Source organism: Gavialis gangeticus, unplaced genomic scaffold (assembly GCF_001723915.1).
Source record: "Gavialis gangeticus isolate Ggan-Ray unplaced genomic scaffold, GavGan_comp1, whole genome shotgun sequence".
Classification (NCBI taxonomy): Eukaryota; Metazoa; Chordata; order Crocodylia; family Gavialidae; genus Gavialis; species Gavialis gangeticus.
Window position 1 is genome coordinate 41,422,908 of NW_017729025.1, and position 13,355 is coordinate 41,436,262.

General features: G+C 41.2%; 1 protein-coding gene and 1 long non-coding RNA gene across 7 annotated transcripts in view; one reads left to right on the plus strand and one right to left on the minus strand.

The window, feature by feature from the left end:
- The window catches only part of LOC109298539, a 38,282-nt gene extending 35,238 nt beyond the window's left edge, over nucleotides 1-3,044 (minus strand). Inside the window, exon 1 of one of the 3 annotated variants that reach the window (XR_002097639.1) lies at nucleotides 2,764-3,044. This is a non-coding gene — a long non-coding RNA (uncharacterized LOC109298539). The remainder of the gene's footprint in view (nucleotides 1-2,763) is intronic. The other 2 variants (XR_002097637.1, XR_002097638.1) reach the window with 2 other exon arrangements.
- The window catches only part of FOXN3 (forkhead box N3), a 415,590-nt gene that overhangs the window by 208,845 nt on the left and 193,390 nt on the right, over nucleotides 1-13,355 (plus strand). The gene's annotated exons all lie outside the window — the stretch shown is intronic.

The following is a 13,355-nucleotide window of genomic DNA, read 5'->3' on the forward strand; positions in this document are numbered from 1 at the left end:
ACTCCAAGATCTCTCTCTGCCTCTGCTGCTGAGAGGGTCAGCCCCTAACCTATAACCATAATGCTGGTTCCCTCTCCCCAGGTGCAGCACTTGCACTTGTCCTTGTTGAACCGCATGGATATAGATGTTGATTAAGTGGGAAGCTGTCCATTTCTTGCCCCGATGCCAGGGGTGCTATCTGTGGCTCCATTCCTCCCCTACGCTGCAGCCCAAGCCTCGCAGATGGCATCCATAGTTCTCACAATCACCGGCCCCTTGCTGGGCCCCAGAATCCTATTGTTGAACCCCTCTATGATCCCTCCATTCTGGTAGCCTAATCCACCTTCATTCTTGGCAACATAGCTTCCTGAGCTGCTTCCCCCTCATGAGCGTGGTCCCCCCTGGGACCTTGGGCTACTAACCCTGGCCCACCTCCAGGCTAGTCAGAACCCTGGGCCCACAGCTCTTGGGTGTTCCTTGCGGTGGGCCCCCCAGCCCTTCGACTCTTCCGGTCCCAGCCCCAGCATTGACCAGTCATTGGAATGTTCAGACAGGTTCGTGAGTCCATGGCCTCACTCTTCCTCTGGGGTTCCACCTTCCAGACCCTACAAAAAGGGTAACCCACTCGGTTATGGGGGATAGGGGTTAAGGCACCCCGGCCCACCTTTCACCGGGGTGGTAACTGGCCTGGCATTTCCTTGGGGATCCCGCACCACTGAGAGCCCCAGCAGGCCACCCTCTCCTGACAGGGTGCAGTTTTAAGTTGTGCCCCAGACCAGGAGCCTCCTGACCATCCCCTACAGCTCCTCCCTTACCTGCAAATGATACCTGCAGCCAGGCAATTGTTGTTGCCTGGCCTTCCAGCGGCGAAATGCCCTGTTTATATGGGCAGCCCTGAATCCCAAAATGGCTGCCCTAATCAGGCACCTGCCAGCTGCTGGCTTCCGGCCCTTAAAGTGGCAGGCACAAACAGTGCCCTGCCACAGTGACACTGTATGTGTGTTAAGGTGCGCCCTCACTCAACTGACACCAAGGCAGAAAGCAGGGCAGTTCAAACAATGCTGCCTTTTATGCAGTTTTTCCATCCCTCCCCCAGAGCACGGGGATTGGAAGGGACCTCAGGGAAGGGTGACAGTCACTGGCCAGCTACACAGTCAATAATGAGAGCACTCCTTCCCTCTCCCTCTCCTTACTTTAGTTTCTGTTTCCCTGCATGCAAGCCCAGCTTGAGCTTTGAAACCGGAAACGTTTTGAAAATTTCAAAATGTTTCGACTTGCCTCATTTTGTTTCAAGGCTGTTTCAAAGCTTTTTCTTTTCACTTTTGCTGTTTGGAGCTGGAAACGAGTCAAAACACCATTGAAATAAAACTGCCAGCGAAATTTTGTGCAGCCCTACTAGCTAGTTATACGAGCTGACTTGATTTTGTAAATATGGTAGAATATCCTGCGTGAATGTCATGAGAGCTCCTATAGTAAATGATGTTATAAAGTGATTCAAGTAGATGGCTGGCTCAATTTTAAAGTAACATCAGCTGCAGCTACACAGATGTCCCAAGCCATGAAGTCTGGATCTTTATTTCCAGGGAGTTTGGAAAACTTTGTGTCCATTTATCGCAGTTTGTCTATCAATCAATATATGAACATTTCTTTCCAATACTTACATTGATTAAATGTGTCTGCAGCGTTCCAAACTTTCACCACTTTAACATATGCCATCCTCTTATTTTCAAAGGTACAATGTAAACATGTTAAGCATTGCACTTCAATGTGCTTGTTTATGTGAAAAATCCCCACACCTTTTTAGGCTCTTATTTAAAAAAATGCACTGACTAAAATATCAAAGCATCTGAGATAAATTAGAAGTATTTGCTCCCTAATACTGTGTATCTTAAAGAAAAAGTATCTCATATGGAAGAGACATGTACCTTGGTCCAAAGACTGAAATCTGAAGTGTGTTAAATATTTACAGTTCTTGTGATAAAGCAACCTTGAAATATAATTATAGATGCCAGCTCAGTTGTATGTAGGTTCTGTAAAGGAATGCTTTGATATTTCATCTTCTATATTTCTCCTTAAGTCTTCTGACTCTGTACTGAACTATTGGTGCAATTTGCTCTTTCTGGTAAGGCTTTAATCATTCTGGGATGGATTTCCAGCTCCTCCCCTTCCCCCTCTTCCATATTGTATCAGGTCAGCTCTCAATTTAATTATTTTTGGAGCCCAAGGGATATGGGGAGGGAAGTAGTATAAGCAAATATATTTATTTCTAAAACTAATACTATTGGTTCTTTTAATATATAGTTAAAGGTTAGGAAGTCCTTTTAAGATCAGGGTTAACCTTTTGTACTTTAACCCATAGCACTTTATCTAGTTGGAAAAAAACAGCTCGTAGGATTCCTGGAGCCAGAGGTGATTTTTTTTTTTTTTTTTTTTGTCCTTTCACCATCAGTCTTCCCCAGTCTTATGCTCATTTGTATTTGCTTTATTGGTAGCAAATATTGGCACATTCTGTTCTAAGTCACCGAGTTACTGAGGGAGTGGGGGGAAATGCTTTAAATGTACACCAGTAGAGTGGGATACTTCAAATAAAGATTATGCAGTTTCCCATTCTGCCTGTTCTAGGAATAGTATTCATCTATTTAAAGTTAACTCTCCTCTGACAAGTAACTCCATAGAGTGGTTCTATCTTTTCTGAGCAGAGCAACTCCTTAATTGAACTAAGGCTTATCTGCTGATATAGCAGGATTTGGGGCCCTGCTGAGTAAAGAGTTAAACACTACTTACCTTTTGGCACTGAATCATCCAGTTGACTTCAACATTTTGATTTAAAAAATCAGCCTTTCTTCATCTCCCTCAGTGGACTTTGACTGGGTGAATGGTGAATAAAGTACTCAAGTCTGCAGGATCAGGACTTGTGCTGTTTGCTGTATATTTATTGCAAGGCAAACTCGGTTGTGGGAGAGCAAGGTGGTTTCTCATCTGGTTTATGCATTATCCACAGATTGTTAACCAAGCTCATATTGCAGTCTGCTTGCTGATGCATGGAGTCACAGTCCAGCTGGGCTTTTGGATTCCAGGCTGACTTTGTAGGACTGGCAGATAGAGACTTGATGGGTATTTAATCAGATCAACCCCGTGTTGAGCCAAGCCATGCATTTCGTATAAAGTCACTTTTTAGAATAACATTACACTTTACACTATTCACTCATCTTCCCCCTCCCAACCTCCCCCTCAGTAATTAACTTACCCCTACATAGTATGTTTTTAAAGAATCAGAGGAGTCGAAAGTATATTAGCGTAAGAAAGACAAGGTTCTTTGGGTAAATGTGATACGTTTTATTAGAACAGCTAAATAGTTGGAAGAAATGTTCTTTGCAAGCTTTCAGGCACAAACACCCTTCTTCAGGCATAGGGAGAGTCTGCTCTCTCTGTTTGTGTGCTCTCCTGGGTGAAAAAGAAGCCAAAATACAAAATGAAAGTCTGTAAAAATGCAAATGTGTGGCAGTGAGGATCAGAGGGAATGGGACACAAAAAGTGAGAGACAGGTAGGTGGAGAGGAAGGAGAAATGTTAACCTGGAGATAGAATGTAGCTGGTAAAGTGCAGACAAGTTACCTGTGGTTATTGAATGTCAGGCAGGTTATAATGTGCCATAAATCCAATGTGTATATTTAGTCCATGATTTTTTGTAGCCGGTAGATTGATGAAGTGAAGTTTGTGGGCTTGTCTATGAAAGGTGTTTTTATAAATTCCCTTTGAGGATTAGAACTGAGAGATCAGGGAGAGAGGGGTTGTCTTGTGAGAAGTGTGTGTCCGCAGGGAATTGGGTATTTTTGTCTTTGATAGATTTTTGATGTGCATTCATTCTGGTACGCAGTTGTTGTTTGGTTTCTTCTATGTGTTTTCCATCAGGGCATTTAGTGCACTAGATGAGAGAGAGAGATTACATTTCTGGAGGTGCAGGTATAAGTTCCAGGCATGGTGATGGTTCTGTTGCGGCCTGTGGTTATTGTGGGAGTGGTGGAGACGTGTCAGCAGGTTTTACATTTCTTCTCCAGGCACGCTGTGGATTCATTTGGTGTGCTTTGGGCCATAGGAAATATGCTTCTAGTGATGAGGCTGGCAAGGTTCAGTGCTTGTTTGAAGGCTAGGATGGATGGTTCTGGAAAGTTTTCTGTAAGAATTGGGTTTTCTTCTAGTATGGGTTGCAGTTGTTTGAGGGTTTTCCATCTAGGTTCCAGGGAAGGATGGTATGTTATAAATAATGGTATGCAATTCGTGGGGGTTTTCTTTTTGTACTCCAGCCATTTTTCATGTGGTATCTGGGTTGCTCTTTCAAAAATGTGATCTCTCTCTGGAGGAGTGTCCTTGTTGGGTGAAAGCCCTATTGAGATTTATGAGGTGATGATTGTGGGTATCCTCCTTCATGCTTGTTATTGTAAGAAATGCGTTTCACTAAGCACTAGTCAGGAGCTTCAAATGTAAGATTTATTGGCTTTTATTAGTTGTACAGAATTTATACTTTCTTATCACCTATTTCTCTCTCTTGGTGTTTTTCTTAGTACCCTGTTGCACTTTCTAGAGAAACATTTACAATTGCTTCTCCTATGGTTGTCTTTCAGTATCCGTATTTCTGATTTAAAATGGTTTATCTTCTTGTAGGTTCTTCAGATATTTCTATTTGTACTGCATGTGTAGGTATTTTATATATCACAACCCATGTAAAAAAATCACTTGCATGGCAATATTTCTGAGGCACATTTTAAACCAGTGTCAATGAAAGAATACAACCTGAAAGAACTGCCTTGGGTCATGTCCTTTCTGGAGAAAGCTGGGATGGGTTTAAGATGGGTCAGGTTTTCTTTGGATGCTAATTATTGTAATTTCGGTTTTTCTTGTCCAAAAAATTTGACTCCCTAGCATGCAAGTCTGTTTTCCTTGACTTAAGCAGATTGACTGCAGCAACTAAAGTTCACAAGTAAAAACAGGTACTAATTTACCTTTGTTTACAACATGTAGGAACACAAGTTAAAATAGTGGCAGATAGTGCAAAATAATCAGGTATTTGGCTTTTCCAGTTATTTTTATTATAAACCTAATTTTGCACTGTGACCTTATTAATACAGATGTATTTATATTTCCAGGAATTTGCAGATTATTAAGTAATAAATACCAACTAGCAAGACCAACCATTATTTGGGGCCTGGTGGTGAATCATTAGACTGGCGGCCTGTTAGTGAATAATTGTATTTTTTCACTGGGACTTAAAAATGGCAAACCGATAGTCTCAAATTATACACTAGGCATATACATGCAACCTAGTACTCCCAGTAGTATTCTTCACCCACGTGTTGTTTCATTCATGTTGAATACAGTAGACAATTCTTAGCTGAAGAGCTTACTACATTTTATATATGTATAGCACTTAGAACAATGGGGTCCGAAGTTTGAGCTGGGTCCTCAAGGCACTACTGTAATAAAAATAATAGCTGAGTATTATGACTCTAGTAAGAATAACTATAGCAATTGCTAACATGCACAGTTTATACCTAGCTTGTAAATGACTCACCAGGGATGAGTAACTTCGATGTTTCCAAAACAATTGTAGCATACTCTGAAGAGCCTCCTCCGTTTCAGTTTCACCTTATGCCAGGTTTTTGTATTTTCCCGACTCTCTACTTTTGTTCTTTTTTTTTTTTTTGCACACCTACCAAACAACGATTTGGCACAAGCTGTACTAGCTTACTTCTATGACTTCACCCACTTCTGTGACTGATCTACCATTACTGATGCTGCTGTTGAACTCCCCCTGTCACTTGCATGAACCTGCTTACTTCAGGTTTGACTCTGACCCAAAATAAACACAGCAGGTGTGAAGACATGGACACAGAGCCAAAAATCAAACTCTTCAGTCATTTACTCAGTTACTATTTGCACTGTGTAGGTGGTACCTGTTTTTATTCAGTCTGCCATGTACATTCTTCCCTTGGAACAAATGTGATATTGTCATAGCAGAATCGAAACTCGTGCAAGAGTTGACATCTTTTATTAGACCAGCTAGATATTTGCAAACAAATTATTTTATTTCAAATTATGTTTGCAAATATTTAGTTGGTCTAATATACCAGCCTTGAGTTTTGATTCCTTCCACAAGTTTTGATTCCTTTTGCCTCTAGACCAATATAGCTACAACCTGGATACCTGACACGTGTTGTCATAGCAATACTTTTCCAAGCAGAAGATCCATCAAAATGGTTTTCCTTCTTTTTTTTTTTTCCCCCAGAGACTTGAGTTTATTATTCTTTCCCTAAGCCTGTCTCTATATCAGGTATTTTTTTAGCTGTATATTCAGTAGTCTTTGAACACACACACATATGCTGCTGAATATAATTATTAATCCTGAATCAAAGTAGGCATGTTGACTCTCATATTATTCCCTGAAACAATTACAAGCAAACTTTTATTCATATAGTGTTGTTTGTGGGAATCACTTTTTTTTTTGGTTGTTAACTGCAGTCACTCCCCTTTTAATGGGTTTTTTGGTTGTTGTTTGTTTCATGTGAAAGAAACTTGTCCTGATTAAAACATTCTGAAGTTCCCTACCCTGCAAGGTCAAAAGATCCCCAGGCTCTATTTACTGCCTGCTTGCCAAGGGGATTGTAAGAAAAACTGATCGTTCTGTGCAGTCCACAGCTGAGATTTAGTACTTCATTGTGGCTGTTGCTGCTTAGAATTATGTGAAGGTGGCTACAGAGTAGTCCAGAATTATAGTGTGTGTTACCTCCAAGCCTCTTGGGTCAAATTTATCCTTGGTGCATTGGCTTACCTGTGATTAATTTGTCTGTCTGTGCCCCACTAGAGTTTTGGGTAGTGTTTCACCAAGTTTATAGCTAGGGACTGTGGGAATAAGTTTTCTTCTCGGGTTTCTTGTTTAGATGGTTTTTTAAATCCTGAAACCGCACTGATTTTAGTTTAGTCCTGGAATCAAAATGTGAATGTCTCAAGGTGTGCTTTCACTGTTTGTGTGTTTGTTTTAATTTGGTTCATGTTTTCAAGCTTTTTGCAACCAATAATGCTATTTTGGGGAGGCAGGGTAGGTTTTATTTTTATTTTTATTTTTTTATTTAATTTTAAGCTGATGTTTTTACATCCGTTGTATGGCTCCCAGAACTGACCTTCTCAGAAAAAAACGACCTATCATGAAATCTATGATAAAATCACAAGTATTGGTAATATTGCAGATGCCAAATAACACACAGATTTTAGGTCATATTCCATACTCAAATGAAGTCAGTTGAAACATTTCGACAAATGCTTCTTCCCTTCCTCCATCTCTGAGAGATCCCTGTTATAGGATATCTACTATTTTCTGTGCTTTGTTCTGTTTTGTTATTGCTATTGTTTCCTCAGGCATAGCTATCTTTTCTTTTTCTGTGCATTCTCTACTTATTACAGAATTGTGAAACGTAAGGCATTGTGGAGTTGCCCTTTTTTGCACTGTCCTAAAATGCTCTCCTGGTCTATGTGCTGCTGAACCCTCTATTATATTCTTTCTCTAGCACCTTCATGGCTGTAAACTTGCTAGTTACTGCTGACAGAAAGAAAAACAGAACTCCTATTCACATGTACATTTTTATTATTCTCAAAACTAGACCTTTTTCCCCATGACTGATCATTAAAGATGCTTTGTGTTCCTTTGCATCTGTGCAGAGGAGCAGCCCAAATATGTTTTACCTTCCACTTGCTGAAATGCATGTAGACTAGACTGAAACCCTGTATTGTAACTTCATGCTTAAAGTATTTATTGCCCTTTGGTATGAGATGTCAAGAAACTGAAAGTAGCAAAGTACTTTCCTCAGTTTATCCAGATGTTTAAGCTAAAGCCACTTTCTGGACAAGCAAACTGTTAGTATTTACATCCTCTCCTCACAGTTTGAAGAGTTAGGATTTATGAGCTTTTTGTCAGTGGAATAACAGTCTTTCCAATGACCTGCCTCTTTCAGAGATGATTTTTAAAAAGTGCTTTCCTTGGATAAACCAGACTCTTGTTTTAAATATCACTTGGAAGCGATGCACGTGTCTTGAAAGGTAGCATAAATCTTTCCATTGCAGTTTTGGGGGAAAAAAACAATTATTCAGTGAAACCTCTTCAGGCTTTGAAATATTTCAAAATCTTTAATTGCATGAAAAACAGATATTCTCTCAGTGTGTATTCTTGTTAAATTTAAGGCATTCTATAGTATATTCTTTCTTTTTAATATTTGTTGTATACAGCAAATATGATAGTATACAGGTACAAACACAAATAATTGTAGGTATCTTTTATTCTAGGTTACTGTTCATAGGATCATAAGAAAGCAGGGCTAGAAGGGTCTTCATGAGGTCATCTAGTCCCAGCTCCCTGCTTAAGGCAGGATCATCCACAATTCAACCATCCCAGCCCAGTTTCTGTCTAACCTGCTCTTGAAAAATTCCAAGGATGGCATGTCCACAGTTTTCCTAGGTAGCCAGTTCTAGTGCTTGAGCACATTCATAGTCAGAAAGTTATTTCTAATTTCCAGTCTAAATTTCCTCTGCTAAAAATTGAGGCCATTGCTCCTACAGCTGTATCAAAAAAGCCATCTCCATTCACTTTGTAGCTGCCCTTCATGTATTTGAAGACTTTTACTAAATCCCCCCTAGTCTTCTCTTCTTTGGACTGAATAACCCTTGTTCTTTCAGCCTTTCCTCATAAACTAGACTTTACAGGCCTTTAATCGTTTTTTTGCTTTGTGCTGGCCTCTCATCCTTCTTGAAGTGTGGTGTCCAAAACTGGACACAGTATTTCACTTGAGGCCTAATGTTAGTACTGAATAGAGCTGAAGAATCCCTTCTCTTGACTTGCAAGTGACACTCCTGTTGACATTATCTGGTATACTGTTGGCCAGGGTGCTCAAAAAGAGTACAGTGTTGGCTTATATGCAGCTTGTAATCTACTGTAACCCCCCAGGTCCTTCCCTGCAGTACTGCAGCCTAGCCAGTCATTCACCATCTGTATTTATGCATGTAATGATTCTGTCCCAAGTGCAGGACTTTGCATCTGGTCTTTTTGAATCTCATCAGATTGAGGACCATTTCTGTAGTCTGCCCAGGTCATTCTGGGTCCGAGCCCTGTCCTCCAGAGTGTCTGCATCTCTACCCAGTTTTGTGTCATCCACAGATTTGCTAAGCATGCACTCACTCAATTCCGTCATCCAAATCAGGAGTGGGCAAAATATGGCCCGCAGGCTGGATGTGGTCTGCGAGGCCATTCTATCTGGCCTGGGGGGCCCCTAGAAAATTTAGAAAATTAATATTGATCTGTCCTTGGTTCCTGTCAAAAACGACAGAAACCAGGGGCAGTAGGACCTGGGGGAAACCCTGCAGCAGTAGAGCCTGCCTATCCCTGCCCCTGCAGCCATGTTTGCTGCTGCTGCTGCTGCCTGCCTGGAGCTTGCGTGCTGGGCAGCACAGAGGCGGCGGTGGCAAACACTGCATGGCAAGCGGGGGGGGCCGTAGCTGCTGCCACCGTGGTGCAGCCCCCATGGGCGAGCCTGGAGCTGGCCTGCGTGCCGGCTCAGGACATCCCCATGCGGGCTGCAAGCAGTTGCAGCAGGGAGCACCGGCCACGGGGCAGGTGAGGGGCCGCTTTTTCCCGCCCTCAGCATCAGCTCGTCCCCTGCCAGGGAGCAGGGGGTTGGGGCTACATGCTGCCCTCGCCTGTATCGTGGGGCTGGGGGGAGCTGGGAGTGAGCAGGTGCACAAGGCCGTCACTGGTGTGCCAGGGCCAGCACTGGCAGGGCCCAGAGCAGGGTGGCAGGAGTACAGGGTCCCAACTGGCAAGGGCTCTATGGAGCCAAGTCGGCTCCCCCCTCTCCCTGCTGAATGTGAATCCCAATCCTGCTTCAAAAGACCAAATGGTTTTCTGTGTCTGAAAAAAAGATGTGCATCTCAAGAATGGAATCATTCAATTGGGTGTGCCTACTAACTGTTATGCAGAAGTTATAGTTTCTTAGTAGTTGAGTTAACCTAAATCTATTACAAGCTTGTCTTCAGCCCATTGTATCTTCGTTGTTTACTCTTATACGCGGTATGAGAGGTACTCGTAAGAGAATCCGTCCAAAATTGCTTGAAAACATTTTTTTTTTTTCTGGTTGGTAAATAATCTCTATTTGAATGATTGGTTTGAATCTGTATTTTAATTATTCTAATGGGTCTATCCCATTAGAAAAACAAAGCTAACTGCACTCATCAGCAAAGCTAATGCCACTTTGTCATGCATCAGCAGATGCATGACAAACAGAACCAAGAAGGTGATACTTCCCCTCTGTCAGGCACTGGTCAGACTGCAGTTGGAATACTGCATCCAGTTTTGGGCACCACACTTTAAGAGGAATGTGAATAACCTGGAGAGCCATCCAGAGAAGGGCCACTCATATGGTTAAGGGCTTGCAGGCCAAGCCCTGTGAGGAGAGACTAGGGCACCTGGACCTCCTCAGCCTCCGCAAGAGAAGGTTGAGAGGCGAGCTTGTGGCTGCATATAAATTCATCATGGGGGCGCAGAAGGGAATTGGTGAGGCTCTACTCACCAGAGCGCCCCCGGGGTCACAAGAAATAATGGCCATAAGCTAGCAGATTTAGACTGGACATTAGGAAGATCTTCACAATTAGAGCGGCCAAAATCTGGAATGGGCTCCCAAGGGAGGTGGTGCTCTCCCCTACCCTGGGGATCTTCAAGAGGAGGTTAGATAAGCATCTGGCTGGGGTCATCTGAACCCAGCACACTTTCCTGCCTATGCAGGGGGGTCGGACTTGATGATCTATTGAGGTCCCTTCCGACCCTAACATCTATGACTCTATCCCAGCAGTGTAAAATTGGTTTTCCATGCAAGTATACCCTTGGTAGAAGCTTGTGCTTAGTCTGGAGTTGAGACTAGTTCAATGAAGAGTTTGCCTTCTGGAGGCTGGTTGCACATAAAAGTCATCCTCTATTTTTCCAACTAGAATTGTTAGAAAAAACGTCAGTGGATGTGTTTTCTGTCAAAATAGAAACAGTGCAGAAATTGTATCAGAAACTTAGTTTTAGAGAAAAATTAGGAAATAGCTTCAGTTGTGTTTAAATGTCCTGTTTTAACATATTCAGAATAAAATACTAATATTGTTCTTGTTTTGAAACTATTTTTTCTTTGAACTTAAAAACCAAATAAAATTAAATGGGTGTCTTGTCAAAAACAGAACCCTGGCCTCAGCTGAAAAATTGTTTTGAGGAATTTTTTTAATGGAGAGTTTCATACTTTTTTAAAAACCTCTGTGAAATGGAATTTCTACCTTCCACAGCTATATTTTACAGTTGAGAATAGAGGCTTTCTTTTCCATGCAGCAATAATATTTAATTCTTTTTTGTTCTCCCCCCAGAAAACCACAGGAGTTGTTGTACCAACCTTTTGAACATTTTAGCGTAGCTTATCTAGTAACATTGTTGGTAGCAATGGATTGGGTTGGGTTAGCACAGGTATATTTCTCCGCCCCCCTTTCTCCCCTCCCACTTCCCCCAAAGTACGAAGTACACTAATCAGGCTGTTAATGTTATAAATTGTCTTGGATGTAGAGCTACCCACTGTAATTAAGGTTACAACACGATTCTATTACAAACCTTGTATTTTCTCTTCTGAGCACTCTGAACAAAATAAATCTTTTCCTTTTAATATTCTCCATGTTCTCTTGAACTTGCCAAATGTTTCCAAGACAGTTGGAGTCAGGTTATTTCTGTGCCATTACCGCTGTAACTATTTTTGAAAAGTTGCTTCATGTCTACATTCTTGGGGGATCTGTCTAGGTAACATAACTTTACATACAATAAAATACCATGAAGTTTGAGGGGAGGCATGTATGCATACCTGTACGTACAGGCACAGACTTCCATAAAGTCTGACCATATTTCTATTTATTTATTTATTTATTTATTTATAAAATGCCTGTTAAGCTGGACTAAACTTTAAAGGTACACAATAGCAAGATTTATATACTGAGGCAACATGCTATATAGGTTCCGCATATATGACATATAGCATACCCATATAGGATTTTCCCTCAATAAGTGAATATAACTGTTTATGTGACTTTTAAAGCTTGGTATGACTTAACAGGCATTTTATAAAATATGACCATATTTTTTTATAAAATAAAATAGCAGATTCTACTACTGGTAAAATGAAACACTTCTATGAAGCATGTCATTATTGAGGAATTTACTGCTACAAAAAGTTGTTGAGGTCAAAAAATCTAATGAATAAGTAAATTTAACAAGATTTATAAAGAAATTTAGATATTCATAGGAATAGGTAGAAGATTTAGGGTAAACACCAGGTTTGAACTAATTCTAAGTATTAGAGACTAAGAAGAGCCATTACATTGGGGACAGATTGTCCCATATCTTACTCCTTTTGATATCAACTCTTTTAATACTATGTCAGAGGTGCAGTACTGGACCAGGAGGACCTCTGGTCCTGATCCAGTTTGGCAGTCTTTATGTTTGCATGTTCTCATGCTTGTCAATGAGAAACACAGTCCATGAACTTTCATCTGAGCAAGCTTTTGTTCACATCACCATTCAGAATGTCTGAACACCATGTAACTATCTTGATGTCAGTGTTTATCAGATGTATTCACAAAGCTGCTTGTTTCTGTGCCAAGAGATAGAGAATTGTTTTGGTTTATGTGAAAGCAACCCATCAACAGTATATAACAGTAAATGCTAGAAACAATAGTGATAGGCAGAATATTTCCAAGAAACCTAGGTGTAATATAGCAGTGGTTGTCCAAAAACTATGCAAGTGTTAAGGATTTTTGTTGCTAATATCTTTTATTGTGCCAGCTACATGGTTGCAATGGATTTAGTAAGTAAGCTTCTGTTTACCAAATACTCTTCCTCAGGCCTCTGAGAGAAAAAAAAGACTGACCTCTAGGAGAGAGAAGAAGACCTAGCCTAGGCCAGTGGGGGTCAACCCTTTTGGCAGCACTGCCACAAGGTAATCCTGGCATCTCTTCCCCCTGCAGCTCATCCCTTGATCTGTTGCTCTACCTGTTGCTGTGTTTTCTGGTCCCCTATCTGTTACTTAACACTCAGAGAGGCTGCCTGTGCCACTTAAGGCATACATGTTGTAGGTTTGCCACCCCTGGCCTAGGCTATCTAGCAGATTCAATTGGCTTTTGTTCTAAACTCCATATGAAAATAGAAGTAGGATATGAGACTTGAGATAAGCTTGTGAGAGAGAGCAAAATTGCATATTAGCTAGCATTTGTGTTATTTTTTTCTGCTTTTGCATTTAATTGAAAGCATATTTTATGTAGACCAACATT